Source organism: Oryzias latipes, chromosome 16 (assembly GCF_053564925.1).
Source record: "Oryzias latipes strain Hd-rR chromosome 16, Olatipes_Hd-rR_3.1".
Taxonomy (NCBI): domain Eukaryota; kingdom Metazoa; phylum Chordata; class Actinopteri; order Beloniformes; family Adrianichthyidae; genus Oryzias; species Oryzias latipes.
The window spans coordinates 31956453-31975000 of record NC_136252.1 but is presented as its reverse complement, the minus strand read 5'-3'; the positions used below and the strand labels follow the sequence as shown (position 1 = coordinate 31975000).

General features: G+C 40.4%; 2 protein-coding genes across 2 annotated transcripts in view; one reads left to right on the top strand and one right to left on the bottom strand.

Annotated features, from left to right (window-relative positions):
- The window catches only part of LOC111948909 (uncharacterized), a 124832-nt gene that overhangs the window by 43189 nt on the left and 63095 nt on the right, over positions 1–18548 (top strand). The window lies entirely within an intron of this gene.
- The window catches only part of LOC101161506 (uncharacterized), a 78625-nt gene that overhangs the window by 16109 nt on the left and 43968 nt on the right, over positions 1–18548 (bottom strand). The window lies entirely within an intron of this gene.

The window sequence follows — 18548 nt, the reverse complement described above, 5'->3', positions numbered from 1 at the left end:
TATTAAATGCAACATCGAAGTTAGGCCTGGGCGTTAAATCAATGAAATTAATTTTTTCAAATTTTTTGTTCCGGGCGATTCGAAAAATAACTAAATCGAGTTTTTATGTGATGGCGCATTTTTGGCTCCCCGGAGCTTCCGTAGCGCTAGTTTCACACGGCGATGTGGCAAACGACAAACAACAGCAAGCGACAGCATGGCTACCGGTTTAGTGCCACAGACTTGGAGGAAGAGACCCCACACTGCAACTTTTACCTAAAGCCCATCGCAGTCAAAGGCACACACACATACTCATTGTACAACGCCTATATGGTTAGTTCATTAGTTAGATAGTTAGTTGTTACTGTTATTTCTTAATAAAGAATACTGCGCTGTAATTATTACCTCTACCTGTATTCATTTGCGACGCGGAGGTGCACGGGGGTGGGGGGTCTCCTTCACCACTGCAATTCTGCAAGTGTGGATGGGCTAAGCTATTGCAGCACCTGACACTGACTATTTTAGAAATTCTCAAACCAAATGGGACCCAATGCCTCTCTGTTTGACATTCAGCATTAAGGGGTTGGATTGGGGGGTTAAACCGCTAAATAGTGGCTGTGTCTGCTGCTCCGCCAGAGGATGGGTCAAACGCGGAAAATAAATTTCAAACTCCTACGTGCTTGACATTTAATGGGATTTTAACTTCAGCTCCAGTGTTTACATTCTTTCAACTACCATAACTCCTCTAACATTGATTTAATTAATGTTATATTAGCGGATTCTAAAGTGGAAAAAAGCAGACTGGCACTGCTATGTAACACTTTACAGCAGTGAAGTACTTTCGCAATCAACATAATTTACGTAATTTGTAAAAGTCTCCAAAAACGTTATCCTCTGGTAAGAGCAGAAACTGTGTTTTTGAAAAGTTAGAGACATTAATGCAATGTGTTCATCATAATTAGCGAATCAGTGGATCTTCCGTTTGTATAACATAAAAAATACTTTTCGTTAGGCAGAAATTATTGCATCTAGAAACCAACAAGCGAACAAGTTTATCAGTAAACCTGAGCTGATATCAACTAAACTCAATGGTGTCAATTTATGTTTGGTGTCTGTTGGGGAATAGAGTTTGGGTATCAAAAGTAAACACATTATAAGAAGGAATGACAGTTATTTCATATTTAGTCTTTTCATTCTGAAGTCAGAATGTATCTAATTATTGATAAAAGACATTACAATTCAAAACAATTACATGACTTACTTGGTGAATTGTCTTTTTTTCTCTTTTGGTTCCCTTTTTTAATATCAGAAGAAATGGTTTCGTTCTGGTTTGCTGTATGAAAGAAAACAAGCAAGACAATGAGAAAAGTGGTCTTTAACACAGCTGTTTTTTAAGAAAACGTTTGGGCTTTTGCCAATTATTATGTCTGTTTTTTTTAACAAATAGTTATATCATTTCAGTTATCTGAAGAATTTTTTGGTTTTGTCAGGAGACAAATTTTGTGTTTATTGTAACACATAAGAAAGAAGATGGTCTACAAAAAAATACATTAACCACTATGGTTCCAAAGAAAAAAAACAGAGAAGCAGCATCAATAATCATGAAGTTCAGGTGTGTTTTGTTTAATTTATAACTCACGTGGTGCTGAGGGAGAACGGGTTTTCAGTTCAACTTGAGAATAAATGACATCATTCTCTTTTTTTTTCTGTGTGATAGAAGAATGAAAGCATCAGCATCATCAGCAAAAGTTTCCTTTATTTCACTCTCCCCTGTTCATAGGTCTAAAAATCAAACAAAATACTTTCTTGAAAATGGAACTATTTCAACTTTATCAACCAAAACTTATCTGTTTCGCTGGTCAAAGGCTTTTTACCTTTTATAGAAGAATAAACAGAAAGTTCCTCCTTATTGTCTGTGGAACAGAAAACCAATGAAAAGGGGCTGCAGCAACATGACAAAATCCAAAGACTGCTCCCAAGTTTGTTTTACTTAAAAATCAAATTTTTAATTTAATGCCAACATTTTACTGACAAAATAAAATCTTGAAAAAAGACCTGAATAAAGTCAAATACTTCTGTTTTTGTAGATTAATACAAAATAAATTATTTGCCAATTAAAGGGCTTATATCAGGGGTGCTCATTCCGTCGATCGCGATCCACCGGTCGATCGTCAAGAACATGAGGGTAGATCGCAGGACAGAGAAGAAAAAAAATAATAATAATAAATAAATAAATAAACAAAAAAATAAAAAAGTACTTCTTAAAAATCCACCAGCATATCAAAATCCTCACGAGAAGTACGGGACTTGATTGACATGCAGAACGGCCAATCGGACATCCTCTGATGCATACGTCGCTGCAGACGTGTTTAAAAACACTGAGCGCTAACTCTCGGTCATAAGAGAGTTGCTCTCTGCCCCGCGTCACGTCAAGTTCCCGGCAGAAGACCGCTCCGCGCAAGCGGAGTGTTTATTGAAGCCGCCCCGCGTGTCTCCTCCTGCTATCAGCTCTGCAGTTCTCGCCTGATAAATACGAGCTCATTAAGGAAGCTGTTATGTCCGAGGCACGCGCTTCGTACGGAGCCAGCAGCGCCTTTGAAACGCCATGATGCTCCCCCCATTGCACGGTTTACAGCAGAGCATGACATACGATGGTTGCTGCCTTCTGTCTTTGTAATAAAACGCCTCATCTGTTAATACTGGAGTATCTTTGTGTAATCTTTGTGGTTAGGTGCTGGACTGTCATGCAGGAAACCCGGGTTCGATTCCCGGGGCGGAATGAAATGGAATGGAAATGGGGCAATCACCATAACGATGGAAATGGGGCAATTACCATAACAATGACGGGCAATTAACATCACCCAGTGATTGTCCTTGGACAAGATCCTTTACGGTACCGCCTACCTCACAACATGAGAGACAATGAACCACATGTCATACCGGCTCAGACGTCGCACGGCTAAACAAGGTCTGCGTCAGGTGCTGAGGGACCAGAGCACCCTGATGGAAAGTGGGCTACTGGAACAAGACGGAAATGGACTAGATGTGAGAACAAGGTTCTGTTAGAATGCTACTACTCAAGTAATCCCACCCAGAGGGGTTACATGCAGAGAATGTGGAATGAATGGATGCTTGGAAACCCACAATCAAGGCTAACTGCCAAACATCTGGTAGCCCAGTGCTCTAACATCCAAAAACGGCAACTCCTATCACAACTTGAGATCGAAGCGATGCAATACAATGCCACGAACAACAGGTCAGAGAGGAGGTTATACCACACTCCCACCCTGAGATTGGGTTCACAGCCCCAACAACCACAATTACGCTGAGCGAGGCAGCAACTGACCTGAAAGACAAGATCATGTCTACAATGAACACTAGGCAACCCCGACACCGGCTACCACGGTTAAGTGATATACTGCCTGAAAGTCTACTGGAAACTGTGAATGAAACATTGAGGGCAATTCCTGGCACAACTATCATAGACACCAATGAACTGATTTACACTTCAGCAGCAGTGATCCTTGAGATGCTTGGCTATAAGAGCAACCATGGAAGACAACAGTACCCACCATGGAAGCAACGGTTAGAGGACAAAATCAAGGCAACTCAGAGTGATGTGAGTAAGCTGACAGAGGCTCAAAGAGGTACAATGAGAAAGCAAGTACCTAAGAGATACAGCCAGATGCCCATACCTGAAGTACTGGAAACTGCCAAACATAGGCTCCTAGCCTTGAGCAGCCGCCTAAAGAGGTACACAAGAGACAATGAAGCCAGACGAATAAACAGGCTCTTTGCAACTCAACCTGCAAAAGTGTACGTTCAGTGGCAGAGTCAAAACAGCCGAGCAGACCCACCAAGGCTAGAAACTGAACAGTACTGGAAACGTATGTGGGAGAAAGAGACAGCACATAACAGCAATGCCCAGTGGCTGGTCTCTCTGAGAAAAGAACATAGCAACCTCCCTGAACAGAATCCAGTAACCATCACAGTGGCAGACATCCAAGAAAGAGTCTCAGGTATGAAGAACTGGACAGCACCGGGCCCTGACATGATACATGCCTACTGGCTAAAGAAGCTTACCGCACTCCACAAGCGCCTGGCAGTACAAATTAACCAGCTGCTAAGAGATGGGACTCACCCCGAATGGCTTACGGAAGGGCGAACGATCCTGATCCAGAAGGATCCCTCAAAGGGTGCAGTCCCATCCAACTACCGGCCAATAACCTGTTACTCCACAACATGAAAGCTCATGTCAGGCATCATTGCAACCAAGATAAATAGGCACATGGATCAATTCATGAGTAACACACAGAAGGGCATTGGTAGAGACTCCAGAGGAGCCAAACACCAACTCCTGGTCGACAGAACAGTCGCTCAAGACTGCAAGTCACTCACAGCCTGGATTGATTACAAGAAGGCCTATGACTCAATGCCACACACATGGATCACTGAATGCTTGGAGCTGTACAACATCAACAGGACTCTAAGAGCCTTCATAGGAAACTCAATGAAGCTGTGGAAAACCACCCTTGAAGCCAATGGGAAGCCACTTGCACAAGTGTCCATCAAATGTGGGATATACCAAGGTGATGCTTGTGAGCCTAGAAGCCACTATCCAGGATGAAACATCCAAGATGCATGAGTACATCAAGCTCAAGGCCCCAAATGACAGTGTGCTCAGTGAATGTCTCAGGCAATGGAGAGCAGAGGATACAGTGCTGGAGGACAGATCCTCATGGGAGGACAAACCCCTGCATGGGATGTACCATCGGACCATAACTGAAGTGGCTGATATCAAGAAGTCCTACCAATGGCTTGAAAGGGCTGGCCTACAGGACAGCACTGAAGCGCTCATTCTGGCAGCTCAGGAACAAACCCTGAGCACCAGAGCCATAGAGGCTCAGATCTACCACACCAGACAAGACCCAAGGTGTAGGCTGTGCAAAGAGGCCCCTGAAACAATCCAGCACATAACTGCAGGGTGTAAGATGCTGGCAGGGAAAGCATTCATGGAGCGCCACAATCAAGTGACTGGAATAATACACAGGAACATGTGTGCAGAATATGGACTGGAAACCCCAAGGTCAAAATGGGAAACACCTCCGAAGGTGGTAGAAAATGAGAGGGCAAAGATCCTGTGGGACTTCCAGATCCAGACTGATAGGATGGTAATGGGGAACCAACCAGACATTGTAGTGGTGGATAAAGAACAGAGGAAAGCCGTTGTGGTGGATGTGGCAGTGCCAAGTGATGGGAACATCAGGAAGAAGGAACATGAGAAACTGGAGAAATACCAGGGACTCGGAGAAGAACTGGAGAAAGCCTGGAAAGTGAAGGTGACAGTGGTGCCTGTGGTAATTGGAGCACTCGGGGCAGTAACCCCCAAGCTGGAGGTGTGGCTACAACAGAAACCGGGAAAGACCTCAGACCTCTCAGTCCAGAAAAGCGTAGTGCTAGGAACAGCTAAGATACTGCGCAGGACCCTCAAGCTCCCAGGCCTCTGGTAGAGGACCCGAGCTTGGAGGAGATACCACCCGCGGAGGGTGAGAGGGGCGTTTTATATATATATATATATATATATATATATATATATATATATATATATATATTACACACATATATATATATATATATATATATATATATATATATATATATATATATATATATATATATATATATATATATATATATATTACATATATATATTACATATATATATAGGTAGATCTTCAAGACATTGTCGATTCAAAAGTGGCTCATACGCCAAAAAAGTGTGAGCACCCCTGGCTTATATCATGCAAGATCACCTTTTTGAGCCTTCAAGTGCATTAGATTTTAATTCTTCACAAAAAACACAGCCATAGCGGTATATTGATTCATTCACGCATCTCTGAGTATTGTTCCAAAAACCTGCTCCCTGAGCACCAGCCCCTCCCAACCCACGAAAGAAGTGGGTTCTCACATTGATACACATGAAAGTGATGAACAGCCCCTCAGTAATGAAGGCAGAGTGGCACAAACAAAACTTTGCACGTAGCTTCAATCAGTGCAGTGCATACATATGCTGTGGATGATAGAATGAATGAGAGTAAAGTTTGTGACATCCAGGAAATGTGCACTGGGGTTGCTGGGAGCTGTGGTGGGGCTATAACTCTGGGGACGGCTCCTGCCGAAGACCAGAGGGGGAGACAGAGTTCTGACTTTTGACAGAAAGGCTTAAGAACAGCATGATATAGGCCCTTTAAAGGTAAAAGATGTATTTTGTATTAATTGATGCTGATGTTTAAAATTCATAGACACTAGACAAATCTTAACAACCTGAAATACAACCAGTAAGTCCTAAATGTACATCAAGTAAACAACCTGCTAATCTCTGCTTTTAGGCACTGAAAGTTCCTCTGTTCTCAGACCAGCTGCTTTATTGTGTAATTACAAACACCCTGCAGATTTTCAGTTTATATACACAATAGGCACATCCATCTTTGCAAAAATTTGGATGTTGTGTGTTTTTGTGGGCGAACCGCGGACACGCTGCCGAGGCTGGCTCTAGGTTGAAGTCATAATATGGGTGGCACCCACGAGGAGCGAAAGCGGTGCCTCATAGATCGAGTCGTCCTGCTTCCGGGTAGGAAAATTGGCTGCCATAGTTACTAATATTTCATTTAAAAAAATCATTATTCAGTGTGCCAATTTAATATATCATCATATATGTGGTTATAGTTTCCTATAAAAGATTCAAAAGTCAGAGTTCTAACTTTTGACAGTGACCTTTTTCTGGTCACCGTTGGGAGCCGTCCCAGGAGTTCTAGCCACGCTACATCTGTCACATGAACAGGCAAACGGCTGGTTCCAATTGCAGCGGGTTTATTAGCTGAGCTAAAGGTCCACACAGCTAAATCTGGGTCTGGCCTGCAGGCGGGTCAATAACAGGCATGAGATCATCAGAGGAGAAATGGGGTAGTCGAGATCCAGGTGAGAGTCGGTGTAGAAAGGCAGGCAAACAGAGTCAGAAACCGGGTCAGGAGACAGAAGATCAGGTCCAAATATAATTAAAATAATAATGGATTGGATTTATCTGTACTTTTACAATTTATGTCCATTATTCATTCACTCATCATTCATAATTGGTGATGGTTAACTACTGATGTAGCCATAACTGCCCTGGGGCAGACTGACAGGGGCGTGGCTGGGACACGGGACGGTTAGGGTTAGAGGACATTCACAATCATTCACAAACCACATTCACACAGTGGAGCCACACAAGGGGGGTCAAGTGTCTTGCCCAAGGACACAACAACAGTGACTGGGGGGAGTGGAACTGCCAACCCTTCGATCATTGGATGACCTGTTGATCCACCAGGGCCACTGCTCCCGACGCGTAATGAAGGCAGAGTGGCACAAAGAATACTTCGCACTTAGCTTCGTTCAGTGCAGTGCATAAATATGCTGTGTTTGATTGAATAAATGAGAGTCAAGTTTGTGACAAACCAGGAAATGTGCACTGGGGTTGCTGGGAGCTGTAGTGGGCGGCAGTGGCTCAGGCGGTTGAGTAGGTCGGCCAATGATCGAAGGTTCGATCTCCGCTCCCCCACGTCAACTGTCGTTGTGTCCTTGGGCAAGACACTTGACCCTCCCTGCCTTCAGTGTGGCTCCACTGGCATGTGAATGTGCATGAATGTCTCAGTGAGGATCACAGTGGCCATAGGCTCACAAAGGCAGCCATACCTCTGTCACTCTGCCCTAGTGCAGCTGTGGCTACATGAGTAGCTTACCATTGTTGAACATTCAAAGAAACTTAACAAATCTCAACCTCCTAAAATACAACCAGTAAGTCCTAAATGTACATCAAGTAAACAACCTGCTAATCTCTGCTTTTAGGCACTGAAAGGTCCTCTGTTCTCAGACCAGCTGCTTTATTGTGAAATTACAAACACCCTGCAGATTTTCAACATTTACAAGTCACTGGTGTTAAGTCACTGGTGTGTCTGGTACTCTTAGGTGTTGGTCCAGTAATCTTGGCTGACTCTTGTGAAAGTTTGAGAAATTAGTATGTAAAAAATGAGGTGATGCTGACGTGTTACTGAACTTCCTTCTTCCTTTAAATACTTTAAGCTCAAACAGTGTGAGTTGGTGTGCAGAACCTTTAACTATTTTTGGATAAATATATTTTTTAAGTGTCCTTTGGCAGAACACTGACCCTCACATTGCTACTGGTGGTCTGGTTGACACCCTGCATGGCAGTTCTACCTCCATCAATGTGTGAATGGGTGACTGGGACTTGTGACTGCAAAGCACCATGGGCCTTAATCAAGGCCATGCAAGTATACGCTATTTACTAATTACTAATTGATAAAAATATTGAAATGTGAGTAACCTGAGATTTTAGACACCAATTATAAATCATAAGTTTATAAGTTTAAAATTTATGTTTGAGCTGGAAAAATTAAACTCAGTCAAAACACAAATCTACCTAAAATAGTTACAAATGAAGAAACATTGAAAATGAGCACTTTTTCTAAAAATCTGGAACTATTTCAAAATATAGTGTACATGTTGAATAGATTAGTTGTTAAGAGTAATTCCTTTCAAAACAGATATGGATGCGTGATTGTTTTTAAAGAGAAGATATTAGGACCAAAGAAACAGGAAAAACAATTTGACATTATTTTGTGTTAAAATTCTAAAAGTATAAACGTGTATAAATAATCAAATAAGGAGACTTACTTCTTGAAGCTGCAGCTCTACCTTTGAAAACCACAGAGGAGTATTGGATCTCTTCCTCCATCCTTCAACACCAAATTCTGCTGTGTATCCAAGCAGAATGAGCTTAAATGTAGCCAGAGTTGATTTTAAATGTAAAGGAGATCAGCAGATCTTAAAAAAACAACTTCTTCTTCCCCTGTAACGGTTCCTACCAGCTTTAGACAGAATTGCAGAAGATCCCATTATAGTCTAAAGGTGTTGTTTTTAACACAGTTTACAAGGTATTTTTGAGGAAGTACAGTTCTTTTCAATTTGCAAATCATTTTGGAGAATTTTAAATTTGACGCTTTTGCTTTTACAGAGTGATGCAGAGGAGAGGTTCTGACCTGTTTCTTTTGTTCCTGAAAATCTAAACAAAGACAAAAGGAGTTCATAGTTTTTCTATTTATCATATGTTGTGCTGAGGTCAACCACTGCAGACAGGAGTGTGTTTTAAGATGTGTTTCTTCAATACTATTGTGTCATTGTGTTGAGTAAAGTCTATTCGGGTTCCCTTTGTGTTGGAAACACTTGTAGATTTTGTTTTTACTCTCTTTTAGTGCCTTTAGGAATTTGGTACCATATGTTAAGATGTCACTTTAATACAATTGCCTCATAGTTTGGTAAGGCGTGGTAGGTTTATTTATTATAGTTTACATCACAGCAGACAACACACACGTGATGTCAGCAAAAACTGATCAGTCCATCATTCCAGTCCAATGTGTGAAAACACTTTGAATTTAGCAAAGACATGTGACCATGCAGTGAGCTAGAATGTTCTAAGAAAGTTCCCTTTGGATTATTTTGAACTGGAAAAACATCCAAAAATATATACTCTAATTATTTTTTAAGGTATTTAAGAAAAAATAAGTTATATGGAAAATAACCTTTGCACAAAGTAACAAATGCTTTTTCAACAAAGTTGGACAGGAAGTGATTATAATATTAATAGTTTGTTGCAAAGGTAAATCTGGTAGGAAGTTGAAAAATATCAGTAATCTATTACTCTCTAGACAATCTGAAGAAATTTAGCTGCAGCATTAAATAGAAATAAAAGTTGTAACATTCCCAGACGTTGACACACAGACATCTGCTGTACATAGAGGATTTACATTGAAAATGTTCCTTTAAGACAATCTTTGATAATTATTTACAACATTTATCTATAAGTACATTTAGAACATCTGTTCTAATAACACTGAATAATTCCTTTAGTTTTTCCCCTGAAACCAAAGTTTGAACTCTTCCTGACTAGAAATGACTAAAGCTGCTAAAACATGAACAGCATTTATTCACACAGAAATACATTTAAAATGTTCCTAAATGGAAGCAAAAGTGCTTTTAACTAGAAGGATCTGGTCAGAATCAGGGCTCCAGTCTCACAGATGAACTTGTTTCTGAACAAAGTTTCTGCTTTAAACAAGTTCTGCTGGAAATCTTTTCCAGGGACCAACAGTCCACGCCGCCCCCCAAAAGGGAATCCGTCTCCTGCTTGAAACCTTAAAGACAAAACACACATTGTTGTTGTTTAAAGCTGACATTGTAAGTTTAAAGATGTAAACTTTTCTTCTAAAACTCTAAATATGATATCTAAGACTGTAACCTACAATGTGATGCATTCATCAATTTCTTTCTCATTGGAGAACAAAGCTAAAACTTTATATTTGACTTAAATAATCCATATTTCTATTCAGAGCAACTGTAATAAACAAAACATTAATAAATACTTGCTGCATTAGCAGATTTCTTTGCTAATATTTATAAAGATGATTAACTCTGTTGTAGTCAAAAGCTATTAATTTTCCGTAAATTTAATGTTAATTTTCACTGTTTTGTGGATGACACCCAGCTCTATGTATCAAGTAAACCTGATTCCTCTCTTCCACCCTCCTCCCTCCACTCCTGTCTATGTGGCTGTGGCGACCCCTGAAGGGATGTGCAGAAAAGTCAACAACAACATTATATTTTAGTTAATTTAGTTGACTAAAAAGTAAACACATGAACTTGTGAAGATCTAGTGTTTGCAGTGAAACTATTGAAATAGAAACTGGAGTTGACAAAAACAGTTTTCTGCCACTTTTGCTCAGATCAACTCGTTCCATCTATAAAATGTCAGAAACTAAGAAGGTTGAACTTTGTTTTAAAGGCGTTCTTACTCAAGAGTGTTCCTCTGTCCATCAATCCAGACCCACTCGTTGCCTTTTTTCTCCAGTCCTAACCAGTATCCATGAAACATGTCGTAGTAGGGCTGAACATGGTCACTGAGGAAATCCTGCAATAAGCAGACTTTAATCTTCAGAACTGGATCTGCAATCAGAAGCTCCTGTTGAAAACTGTTGTCCTGCTGCTGTTTCAGCTCTCACTTGTTCCTGCTGGTTATGGATGACGACCAGATCTGCTGAGACATTTTGACAAAACTGTCGGCTTTCCTGCCACGTTTTCAGAGGAACCTCGTCACCAGAGAAGAAGTAGCACTTTCTCTGGAACGGAATCCAGCTTTTCTTATGTTTTTTTTTTTTTTTTTTAACTTGTCGTGTCCAACAGCTGGGCAGACAGATGAGGGCTGACGGCCTCTTGTGTTGGACATATTTTACTGTAACAACAGGGGTTATGAATCTTTTGACAAACCAGAGGTATGTCTGAATAAACCCCTTTTGTAATCGAGTCCAAACTTTATTCACCGGACAGAAAAGGAAAAAAGGGAAGAAGAGAGAGGGATGTTAGAGAGGAGGGGATAGGAGGGTGATCATAGGAGGGGGGAGGGGGGTAAAACCATGAAGCAGCATAAAGCAACAAGCTACTGATGTTTATCATTACGGTAAGGTTCAGATAGAATACAAATCTCAAAGGGGCGGGGCCTGTCCTCACACACACACTCAAATGCTAACTGCAAAAATGTCCACATGTCAACATATACACAATACAGATAATGTTCACACACGCATACTTATACCTTCAAGCCAACTAGTGTGAGATATTTCATTCAATCACGCAAACTATTACTGCAACGGTGAGCTAACACCAGCTTTTCTGACACCATGGACACTCTGCACTCATGTCCCAACATGTTAAGATTCTGCCTTAAATGCCTTAAAAGATTCTGATCAGTTCTTCTAAAAACATTGTTGCTTTTTTCATAAACATGATATAAAGTGCAAGAATAGAAGCGCTAAGATAAAAGTCTGAACATTTAACCAAAACTGATGCTAGGAGGAGCAAACTGCTGAGGAAGCTCAGATGCTTCAGTTCCTTGAATTACTGCAGATTTTTTTATTTCAGTTTATGCTGCTTTAGTTCTTGTTGCACATCTGTGCCTTCAGGTTACAGGTGACAAACAACTGAAGCTGTTTATCTTCACTGAATCTGTGGTTCCATTAAACATTTAGGTGTCCTCGTATAAAAACAATGAGCTGTATTTTAAATGTCTTTGTGTTCCGTCTGTTGGAGAACAGATGCTCACTTTTGTTGGGACAGATTTCCTTAACTGGAAAGTTGTGGAATGAGAGAATGAGGTCCAGCGTTCAGCTGAGGTCGTCCCGTTCTCTGCTCAGCTCCTCGGTCTGAGTCTCTAAGATCGTCATCTTTAACTTGAACTCATTGCAGGGCTCCAGACTGCGGCCAAATTTGAGAGTGTGCGACTGAATTTTACATCCGGGCGCACATGTGCTACCAGTAAATTTGTTTCCCCCACCCTCCGTATTTTTTTAGACATTAAACGTGGAAGGGGCACATCAATGATCAATGAAATGAGCAATGAGACATGAGCGCACACGCATGCAAACACACACACATTCGCACACATACTCACGAGACACGAGCACACACTTGTGTTTCATTAAGTGATTCCTGGCTGTGAGGCGGCCAATGCGTGTGAGAAGAATAGGGAATGGCCACTGTAAGTGGCTAAAATGCATGGAGGGGGAGGGGCCTAGAGATAATCGAGCGCCCGTAAACATCTTTGGGAGGGAAGCAGAGACAGATATCATAATCACAGCCTGATATGTGCGTCTGAGCTATGAGCAAGCGAACTATTGATTCATTCTTCCGACCTGCGGCTAGTGTACCAGTGCCAGAGTCTGTAGCAGGGGTCTCAAACTAGCGGCCCGCGGGCTATTTGCGGCCCCCAAATTGATATTTTGCGGCCCCCGCCTTGATATGAAAGTTTAATATTAATGCGGCCCGCCAGTTTGTATGAATGACACTTTTTCCTTGTCGTGCACAGAGCTGACAAAGCAACCAATCACAGTGGGGTAAATGACTCTTGGGGGCGTGATAATGACCGGGCTTGAAAGCAGGAGAACATTAGAGGCAGGACACCAGACAGCCCCCTCCCCGGACTACATTAAAGAGTTCCTTACCTTCCATTTTAGAATGTATTTATTCGCTCTTATTTATCTAAATACATGCAGTCAGTGCTGAATTTTTCTCTGGGCTGCACGGATCCAAAAGAGGGTTAAGGTTATGGTTACGGTTAGGCGCGCGGCGTATCAACCCCGACCAAACTGTTCTTGTGCGCGGCTGTCTCACTCCAGCACACCGCTCCCGCGGGAGATGGTCAGCTGAGGAGAATAAATGTCCCACACCTACATGTGTGACAGCTAACAGGCCTTTAACATTAAAACGTGCGAGAAAAAACAAGATTTTGTCTTAGACGCACTTAAAACACGTGGGGAAAATGCATTGATAAACGTGTTTGAGATGAACCAGCACCTCGCCTGGATCGTTGGGGAGACCAAGCCGGGGGGGTGAAGGCGAATCTGCAGCGAGACTGAAGGTGAACAGGAAGTTTGAGTTGTCCTTAAAATTTAATTTAGTATGAATATGCCTCTCCCCTATGTATGTAGCCTTTTGGTATTTTAAATTATGTCAATTGATCACTCAACTACAAAAAACCATCACGACACATGTCCCATAATGTATTGTTTTGTAGTCTGTAGGGCAGCTTTCAGTCAGTGCAGTGCTAAATTACCAGCTGTGTTCGCTCAGGTTGGCGCCTTGCTCCCGCCCCTTTCTCGTGATATTTTTGTGATAATTGACAAGTGATGCTTGAGCAAAAACAAAAATATACGTCTCACACCAGGTGATCTGCGCACCTGGGTGATCCCAAACACCTGTGTTGTGCATCTTGAACATAAATTTCAATCAGTTTTTGAGCTTTTCTCTGATCTCAGGAATCTGTATCGATTGTTCTGATCTCCAGTGAACATCGCCCGTTCTTTTACAAACCACAGTTTGAAATCAACTATAAAAATATAGGAGTGTCTGACCGGCTGCTCTACAATAACTTGTGACCAGGGTTTAAATGTGCAAAAAGTCATAAGAAAGGAAATCCAAAAATGCTTACTGAATTTTGTTTCTCCTTTACTGATTTGTGGTTTAAAGAGTAAACTTAAAAAAACATGAAACACAGACTCAAAATTGGGAGCACATCCTCTCTGACTTCTCCACCTTAAATTTCAATAATTCCAAGTTCAGTCCAGATTTCCTGACAATCATCTTCAATCATACTGAGGGTCTCAGCTGTTTGGGAGGAAGTGCTGCCAAGTGTCCATTAAGAAGAAGACAAGAGAAGCCGTGTTCAGAAGAACCATTAATGGAGGTTACAGAACTGTAGAATTGGAGTCTTCTTTAGTGTTTAATAGTTATAACTCAACAGTGTTAACTAAAGCTTGTTAACAAGGATGTTTAAATGAGAAAACAGCAAATATAAAAGACTGAATAAAACAAGAGTTGATGCCAAGGAAGCTGTGCAAACATGGTTCACTCAGGGTAAAAGGTCTATGTCTAGGAGGCCAAATGACAAGGGCTGGCCTTCTGAGCCTCCTAGTGGAACACAGGAGGATCTGCTCTAAGGGGGAGTGAGGAAAGGCTCAAGTTGTTTAGAACGATGTTCTAGTGGAATGTTATTGGCCTGTACCCCTAATGTTTACATACATTTAAGTATTGTTTGGAACTGTGAAATGACAGAAAGGTTACTACGGTAATAACTTTGTTACTAAGCACTTTTTAAAATTCTGAATGTTTGGTATTTTGTTTACTATTTTTGCTGTCAGTTTACCTTCTCGTTGCATCTTTAAAAAGAGAAGAATAAAATGTGACACTGAATTTGAAACAGCACATTGTAATTTCTGCATCTATTATTAAAGTATTTATCAGTAATACAGTGGAAATTAGTAGATTTGATTAGCATGTTGATTTACGGTATGCGCCCCTAAATCTTCTGTTGGGGGCTACAGTGCTCCTAGTGAAAAGAGTTAGTCTGGAGCCCTGCATTGAGGTTTGTGTGGTAAAGAACTGAAAACATTTCAGTCAGTAATTTAGAAACTAAAACATTTGTTTTCATTTTACAAATAGTGTTTGCTGCTAAAGGACTAAAATCTGTTCCCATCTTTTTATGTATAACTGCTTTTAATAAAGGTTGTGAGTCACTTACCTCTTGAAAACTTTTGAACATTTTGGTCACGAGGAGCTTCATCCATGAGGATAAAAAATAATTTAAACTCACAAAAACCTAATAAAAGATGTTTTCAAGTCAAAATCCCAGCTGTAGAAAAGCTCGTCCAGAATCAGCAGTCAGTGAGTTTAGCACAAGATCTGGTTTGACTTTGTGGTTCCAGGTTACACAACGTCCCATTTTCTTCACAAGTTTCTGGAATCTTCATGCCAAACACCTTTTTGAGGAACTTTTCTTTCAGAAATATCTTTGGGTTGGTTTCCTCATTGATTTTTGTTGTTAGAACTTTTGCCTCCTTATGATAAAAATACAAAATAGACTTAATGCAGGTGTTTGTTGTTTCTTCCTTGTATCAACTTCTCAATTCCTTTTCTTCAGACAAAGCCTGAAGGTTCCCATGTTCTTGTTTTTCCCCCTAATGTACACAAGAGGGCAGTATTTTCAGGACATTAGGGTTTCTGCTGCTCAACCCTGATATTGTGTTTGGGTCAAAATTGACCCCCTTTCAAGTGTGGAAAATGGATCAGTTTTGACCCGAACACAATATAAGCGTTAGGAAAACACTTGAAGGCCTATCAAGGAGAAGACTGTTTGAGAGTTGGGTAGAGAAGAGGTCAGATGTGTTCTTGGAGATTAATCTGTCCAGAAAATGACTGTAATGAGGACCATGACACAAGAGCAGCAGCTGATGGGAGTGATTTCTGTTGTGCTCAGATGAGAGTTGTTGTTTATTTATTATTAGTTTTCATTAACTTATTTTTCCATGTGTGATCCACAGTAGAAACATTGAAATCTCAGTTTTATCTGGTTCAGTTCAGCTGATCCTAAAATTCTATTTCATATTAAAGTTTTGTATTTTATTCTAGATCATAACCAACCTGTTTTTATTAAAAAAAATCTTATGGGTAGGATCTGGTTCACTTAATGAACAAATGGTTCACTTCGGCAGCATGCATGTATCTCCACCCCCACGTGCACACTGCCACACTGCTCCCTGTCTGCTTCATCCCCCCTCCTATCCCACAGTGTATTGATGGACAGATGTCTTCCGCTCAACTTCGTGTCAGATTTTCACCTTTGATGTAATATTTGTCTTTCCAGCAGATCTGGTATAATTGTTACACAGCTTAAAATAATAACTTATCCAAATCAGTAGTTGTATCCCCCACTTTCTCATCTCTCCTCCTTTTACTCCCCCCCCCTCACATTCTTCTCTTCTCCCTCCCCACACACACTAAATGTAACAAATAAATTAAAAATAATACGACAAAAAGGGGTTTATACAAATCTACACTCTGGTTTCTCGAAGCTATACAACCTCTTTTTGTGATAGTAAAACCTGTTCAACACAAAAGGCTCTAATCTGTTTGCTCAGCTGTTGGACAGAACAAGTTAAAGGAAAAAAAAAAGAAAAAAATGTTATAAACAGGGAGATCTTTGGTTACTTTTCAGAATACTCAGTAACCTGAAGGTTTCCTCCAGTGGCGGTTCTACACCAACTTACTCCCTGGGCGAGTAACCCCACAGGCGCCCCCCCCCCCCCCCCCCCCCCCCCTGCACATATACAAAATTTGACAACATCCTGTTGTTTTCCCTATCAATTTTCTATATTCGTATTACAGGGGGGTTATACTCAGTCACACAGGGGATCTAAATTAAAAACACGCTTAAGGTTTTGGGCCGAAGAAGATAAACATTAATATTAATATTTTGCTCTCCATAGAAATATATTCTATCAAAATTATACAAATATGAACATGCTGCAGAACAAAACAAAGAAAGCCTGGAAATATTAATAAGAAATTACAAATCAAATATTTCCGTTTTTTTTTTTTTTTTGCTCTTTTATCATTTTTTAGAGCATTTCTTTTAGAGCTGGACTCCTGCTTCATTTTTAGCAATAATTTCATAATGTGTGATTGAGTGTGTCTTTGTGAAACATATCAGAGGGATTAGATCTAAAAAAAAACTTATTGTGATTAATATTTTTATGTCTTATAAAACATTAAAGACTAAATCATAGAATTCATCAGTGGGATTACTCCAAAAATATTTGGCATTTCCCTAAATTTGTGCAACACCAACAGTAGAAATCCTCCAAAAAAACTCAATCCATAAAAAATGGTCTGCACCCACCACCCCTGTTACGGTTTCTGTTTCTTTGCCCTTGTGGTTTGTTTCCTTTTTGTTCTGGCATGTTTTGACTTTAACTTCCTGTTTTATTTTGTAGGGTTTCCTGTGCAAGCGTCTTGCAGCAGAGGGCGGTGCTCACGTGCGCGTCGGGTCTGCTGTGTCGGAGCAAGTAATTGTGGGAAATAATCCCCATTGCCTGCTTTTGTCAAAATTGGGTTGAGCACGGGTGTTTGTTCTGCCTAATTCCTTTTCATGTGCCTGTTTTACGTTGTTTCACTCTGAGTTATTTCATCTTTTTTTTTCTTTTTTTTTGCACCATAAGTGTGAAGAGGAAACAGGATGAGTGAGAGTCTGATGTGTCAATCTAGAAGTGTTAAGTGTCGGCAGCTGAAGCAATTTCAAGTTAAAAGCGCAAAGCGTCCTCCTTGAATATTGTAGCACATTATATGTAACGCAGGGCACGGCAAATGCCGCCCCCTACGTAGTGCCGCCCTGGGCGACCGCCCACATCGCCCATATCAAAAACCGCCACTGGTTTCCTCTCTGGACCTAGTTAACATAAATTCAACCCCCAACTTTTTTTTAAGGTCAGTTATGAAACCATCACCAAGTTTCTTCTTTATATTATATTTGTTCATATTTAAAGGCAACAAAAAACCCATAAACATATGAAACACACGGATTAAAAAATAATAATTCAGGAGTTTTAAAAACATTTATTATGTGGTTATAGTAGAGAAAAACATTGAAAAAGAAGATGAATAAAAAAATATTTTGTGTATAAATTTCCTGGTATACAAGTTTTCTACAGCCACAGTTGTTTAGCGAGCTTGTAAATGCAGGTTTTTTATTTTTTTTAAAAAGTCAACATTTTTACACCTTCTTTACATTTACCTGTACATGTAGAAGTGGAAAGGGCGTTATTGTTACCTTAAGAAAACCACGCTATTAAATGTTAAAAAAAAAAAGTACTTTTAACTGTTCATAAAAGTCTTTTGGATAGTCTAGTTTTCTGTCTTGTTCAGATGAGACACACTAAAAAAGAATGGAGTAGTTTTAATATTTAGTGCAGTGTGGGCTGGTCAGGGTTTGTTCTTAGGAGATCAGGAGGTCAAAGTCTCAACCTATTTCCATTCAAAATATGAAAGTGATTTAAGAAATGAGGCAGATTTCCAAATCCACAATTGGTACACAGTGAAAACAAAACAAGAACAAAACCAGATCTAAAGCGTTC